The following is a 6703-nucleotide window of genomic DNA, read 5'->3' on the forward strand; positions in this document are numbered from 1 at the left end:
CAAATCAAAACCACAATGAGATACCATCTCACACCAGTTAGAATGGCCATCATTAAAAAGTCAGGAAACAACAGGTGCTGGAGAGGATGTGGAGAAATAGGAACACTTTTACACTGTTGGTGGGATTGTAAACTAGTTCAACCATTATGGAAAACAGTATGGCGATTTCTCAAGGATCTAGAACTAGAAGTACCATATGACCCAGCCATCCCATTACTGGGTACATACCCAAAGGATTATAAATCATGCTGCTATAAAGATACATGCACAAGTATGTTTATTGCAGCACTATTCACAATAGCAAAGACTTGGAATCAACCCAAATGTCCATCAGTGACAGACTGGATTAAGAAAATGTGGCACATATATACCATGGAATACTATGCAGCCATAAAAAGGATGCGTTTGTGCCCTTTGTAGGGACATAGATGCAGCTGGAAACCATCATTCTCAGCAAACTATCGCAAGAACAGAAAACCAAACACCGCATGTTCTCACTCATAGGTGGGAACTGAACAATGAGATCACTTGGACTCAGGAAGGGGAACATTACACACCGTGGCCTATCACGGGGAGGGGGGAGGCGGGAGGTATTGCATTGGGAGTTATACCTGATGTAAATGACAAGTTGATGGGTGCTGACAAGTTGATGGGTGCAGCACACCAACATGGCACAAGTATACATATGTAACAAACCTACACGTTATGCACATGTACCCTAGAACTTAAAGTATAACAAAAAAAAAAAAAGAAAAGAAAAAAAAAAAGAAAATGTGCCTCTATGTTCATGAGGGCTGTTGATGTGTATTGGGCCATTTCCTGAAACGCCTTTGCCTGCTTTGGGTTTCAGGTAATGCTGGCCTCAGGCAATAAATTAGAAAATAATTCTTCTTTTTCAGTTTTCTGTAACAATTTGTGTAGAATTGGTATTATCTCTTCTTAAAATCGTTGGTAGAACTTACCAGCAAAATAATCTGGGCCTGTAGTTTCCTTTGTGGGAATGTTTTTAACCATAAATTCAATTTTCTTAATAGACTCAAATTATATAGTTTTATGCATGTGAACTCCACTAACTTGTGTCTTTTAAGGAATTCATTCATTTCATCTAAGTTTTCAAATATAAAAACATAGTATTTTTAATAATATTCCCTTTTAATATTCATAGAGTCTAAATCCATTTCATCTCTTTGGTTCATAATTCTGGAAATTGTGTCTTCTTTATTCCTTATCAAATTCTAGAAACTAATTAGTTGTATTGTTATTTTCAAAGATCCAGTTTGAAATCTTTTCTTTTTTCTTTTTTGAGACGGAGTCTTGCTCGGTAGCCCAAGCTGGAGTGCAGTTGCGCGATCTCGGCTCACTGCAACCTCTGCCTCCCAGGCTCAAGCAATTCTTGTACCTCAGCCTCCTGAGTAGCTGGGACTACAGGTGTGTGTCACCACACCTGGCTAATTTTTTGTATTTTAGTAGAGATGGGGTTTCACTATGTTGCCCAGGGTGGTTTGGTGTTGAAGTCAGGTGGTATTAACTCTCCAACTTCGTTTTTCATTCCCAAAGTGTTTTGACTATTTTAATTTCTTTGCATTTTAATATTAATTTTATAACATAACTCCTAAGCTCAGGCCACTCACCTACCTCAGCCCCTCAAAAGTGCTGGGATTACAGGCATGAGCCACCACACCTGTCCCAGTTTGAAATTTTAAAATACAGGAGGAAATACTGAAGTATGAGAGGAAGATAAAAGAATAAGTTGAATTTAAATAGGCCAATTCTATGGCTTTAACTTTCCTAAAGTAAACATTAGTTTTAACAAGGAAAAATAAAACACCTTTTCTAGGAGCATTTGATTTCATTAATAAGAGACTCCCAAATGCGAGGGTTACAGGTAATACGTTCTGGAACCAGATTACTGGCACTTGTGTCCTGCCTCTCACTAGCACTGTGACCTTAACCTTACCTAACCTGTCCATGCCTCTGTTTTCTTACTCATAAAACATAAACAATAATAGCACCATGCCCATGATGTTGTCATGATGATTAGACAAGTCAGTGTGGTTAGCATATGTGAAATAATTTGAAAATTTTGGACGTACCAGGCATACTACATAAGGGTTAATTCTTACAAGAAAAAGAATCGTGAAACCCCGTCTCTACTAAAAAATACAAAAAACTAGCCGGGCGAGGTGGCAGGCGCCTGTAGTCCCAGCTACTCGGGAGGCTGAGGCAGGAGAATGGTGTAAACCCGGGAGGCGGAGCTTGCAGATCCGGCCACTGCACTCCAGCCTGGGCGACAGAGCGAGACTCCATCTCAAAAAAAAAAAAAAAAAAAAAAAAAAAAAAAAAAAAAAAAAAGAAAAGAAAAAGAATCCAGAAATGATCCATCATACCTTAGAATAACAAAATATATGTATTTTATATATTGCAGATAAACACTCTTTGTTTTGGTCAAGAAAGAAAAAAGAAAAAATTAAAGAGAGCTAAAGTGGCCACAGAGGAAGAGTTGGCGTTTAAAGAGAACAAATTGAGATTCTATAATATGTCCATCTTTCTGCTGGACCTATCTTTAGCAGGTTTGTTTGTTTGCTTGTTGGTTTGTTGGTTTGTTTATAAAGATGGAGTCTCACTCTGTTGCCCCAGCTGGAGTGCAGCGGCACAATTTCGACTCACTGCAACCTCCACCTCGCAGGTTCAAGTGATTCTCACACCTCAGCCTCCCGAGTAGCCGGGATGACAGGCATCACCACCATGGCCACTATTTTTTATATTTTTAGAAGAGATAGGGTTTCACCCTGTTGACCAGGCTGATCTCGACTTCCTGACCTCAAGTGATCCGCCCTCCTCGGCCTCCCAAAATGCTGGGATTACAAGCCTGAGCCACTGCACCCAACCTCTAGCAGGTTTATGAGTGTTATCTAAAGTTAAACATCCTTGTATTTGGTAGGGCCTTAACACTGATGGTACTCTCACTCTTAGACTCTCAAGAACAGACCTAATTGCAAATACTATGTCACTATGTTCCATGGACTTATAAACTGCCAAGTTGTCCCTCGCGTGCCTACATTTCCACATCCACGATGCATTCCAAGATTGTTTTACCATCCAAGAGTGTCACCTAAATCTGTGCTTTGTTTTTTTAGCCCAGAAAGTGTGGTTCTGTAATTTTAAAATTTCATTATATAGATGAGAAATGTGAGGCTTTCAGAAGAGATATGCTCTTTTCCTTTAGTAAAGTAGAGCCTGCTGGATGCAGGTTTTCCATAGAAAAAATATATTTTTATAAGTAATTAATAAAAATTAAAGCATGGACTCTCTTAGTAACTTCATAAATGTCAGGACATCAAACAAGAAGGTGGTGAATGTAATCAGTAGTTTGGTATTTTCACAGCTGTTTGGATAATAAATGCCAGAGAGGATGAATAATATAACTTTATTCTGAATTCCAAGAAATATACCATTCTGATTCTTCAAGGCCCCAGTTCATGCTAGAGAATATCACATACTTGAGGCTCTGGCCTTGTTCAGCAGGAGGAGAACAGCACAGAACACCAGCAATTGTAAATGTTCTTCATGAGATATTCTTACTATTCTGTTTTCAAAGCTATTCAATAAGAGTGCAAAATAAATACCTAAGTGTTAGAGACCTCTCCTGACAGCAAATTCTGTGTATATTGGTGTTTTTGTTTAAAGTAGACCATTTAATGTGATCAGGAATTTAGAAATCTGAAAGGAAGTATAGAAGTTAGGTAGAAGCATGTTGATTAATAAATAAAACTATCCTTGCTCTCACTTGTCCACTGATACTTAAATCTGTTCTTTGTATAAAGAGATATTAGGTTTGCAGTTCGGCAGTTCAAATGTCCCTGAGGAAGAAAATAGGGCTGCACTTGTTTATACTAAAGTATGAATGACCATCATGGTAGTACTATTCCCTTATAATCTAAGAGAAGCAACTCCTACAAGCTTCTATAACCTCTTATCTAACATTCCCAAAATGTAGCCACCATTCCCCCCAATTTGTCCTGTATGTCCTTAAAAATGAAGCAGTGATTTTATTTTTTAATGGCTAGAAGAATGTATCTCCTCCATGTGCATAATAACTGAGGTCTTTCTCTTGAAACTCAAGCCTAATTCTCATTTGTCTTTTGGCAAATAATTTGAGGTTTGATATAATTTTAATCTCATGGCGGTGAGAAGTTTCACTTCTAGATGTTACTTTTTAAAAGAGTAAAGAAAATGTAGAGATTTATGACAATAGGGCAAGTCCTCAAAGTTGGAAAGGAATATTAGGCCTAAGAGAATTTACTCGAATTCTTGGAAAATATACTTTATTGAAGCCTTTTCCTAACTCTCTATGAGTAATCTTTTTTCTCTCTTTTTTGCCAAGGACTGGAACTCAAAACACACCTACTCTATGATGCCTCCTTCCCAGAACTACACAGAAGTTACTGTTTGTCTCTCACATCCAGAGAAATCTTTTGACTTTGTAGCTCTCTCATCTTCAAAATGAGATAATAGGAACCAGGAGGTCTGGTGGTACATTCTTATTATTTGCAATGTTCCCAGACATACTTGATTCATTTTTTAATAAGTATGCATGAATCCTTGTTCTTTGCATGGCACTGGGGTAAGAAGAGCGTTCAAAATGTTGCAGCGCATCTCATTTCCTCATTAGGGGCTCACAGTCAAATAACAGATCTCATAATAAGGAGGACACGTACTTATTAGAGTTTTAACCTCTGTTGTAGATGCTGGGAAGTCAGCAATGAACAAAAGACATAAAATTCTTACCCTTGTGGAGCTTATATTCTAGTGGTAAGCTTTAAAAAGTAAATTATAGTGTATTAGAGAGTATTAAGTTCAGTGGAGAAAAATAATGCAGGAAAAGGGAAGAGGTGAAGCCAGAGGGATGCGCATTTACATAGGTTCTAAAAATAAAAAGCCTCACTGAGGTGATGACATTTAGGCAAATACCTATAGGATACTGGAGAGCAAGCTAAGGGGATCTGTTGGTCAATAGTGTACCAGAAATGAAATCATGTGTTTTATAGCAACATGGGTTGCTGGAGGCCATTTGCTGAAGCAAATTAACAGAAAACCAAATATCACATGTTCTCATTTACAAGCGGGAGCTAAACCTTGGGTACACTTGGACATAAAGATGAAAACAACATACAAGAGGGACTCCAAAAGATGGGAGAAGGGAGGGAGGCAAGGCTGAAAAACTTTATATTGGTACTATGTTCACTCTCTGGGTAAGAAGAGCAATAGAAGCCCAAACTGCAGACTTGCACAATATAACCTTGTGATAAGCCTGCATATGTACCTCCTGAAACTAAAGTAAAAATTAAAATTGAAAAAAGAGTGTCCCGGAAGAAGAAATAGGAAACAATTAGTGCAAAGCCCCCGAGGCAGAAGTATGTGATGAACAACAAGGAAGCCAGTGTGGTTGGGTCCAAGTGAACAAAGGAACAGAGCAGACCACCCATGATATGAAAGGTCATTGCAATTGACTTTTAGACTGAGTCAGATGGAATGATTTGAGCAGAGAAGTGACATTGTGTCTTTTGCTTTGAAATGTTCATTCTAGCTGCTCAGCTGAGAAGAGACTGGAAGACAGAATGAAAGCAGAGAGTTTGTTTAGGAGATCATTGCAGCAATCCAGACACAGGGGATACATGCTATGATTAGCATAATGGAAATTAAGGTGGTGAGAAGTGGTTAAATTCTGGATGTATTTCGTAGGTGGAGCCAAGACAATTTCAGTATAGGCTAGATGTGAACCGTGAGAAAAAGAGAAGGGTCAACTATGACTGAGCGTTTCGCTTGAGCTCCTAGAAAGATGTTCTTTTCATTTACTGAGATGACAAAGTTTTGCGCAAGGAGAGCATCTTGAGTGGGAATGGGGAAGATCAGAAGTTCAGTTTTGGATTGGTTACTCATCCTAGTGGAAATGTCAAGTAGGCAACTGGACAAGTGAAGCTGAGTTCAGGGGAGAAGTCTGGGCTGAAGAGACACATTTGGAAGTCATTAGCATTTTGATGGAATTTAAGGACATGAAATTTGATGATATCATCATGAGTGTAAGTATACATAGAGAATAGAAGGACTAGCACAATTCCAGGGTTGCATTGCCTTGAGGTCTATAAATGTGTGTGTGCGTGTGAGTTTCCAGTCAATTGCAGACTGACACTTCTGTAAAATAAAATAAAAGTGAATTACTAGAAAAAGAAAATGAAATAAAAATAAATACATACAAAATGCAAGCCCAAATTTGTATTACTATATTCAACAGACATGAAACTATATTTCAATAATATAATCAGGAAAAGCACAGTGTAGAAAAAAATTACCAAAACTGTACATTGCTCATTGAAATTATGCATATAGGTGATTAGTGACAGAATTGCATTTGTTATTTTTTATCCTTTTGAAATTATAGCTAAGCAAAACATTAAGAATGAGACAGTGATTTCACATTTTCAAAATCTCTACACACATTTTGAACATTCATTGTATATCAACATTTAACTTTTTAAAAGGACAAATGAACTTGCTTTTTCCTTGTTAACTTATCTAAGTTGGATTGATGACAAGAATACTTATTGAGGACAAGGTGTATCTAAATTATTTCTATGTTTTGTTTTACTATTACTCATGGTAGAAGAGGTAGGTTGAAGGGTATGGAAGAAAGAATTTTAAAGCA

The sequence above is a fragment of the Piliocolobus tephrosceles genome, chromosome 15, assembly GCF_002776525.5.
Source record: "Piliocolobus tephrosceles isolate RC106 chromosome 15, ASM277652v3, whole genome shotgun sequence".
NCBI classification, from domain to species: Eukaryota; Metazoa; Chordata; class Mammalia; order Primates; family Cercopithecidae; genus Piliocolobus; species Piliocolobus tephrosceles.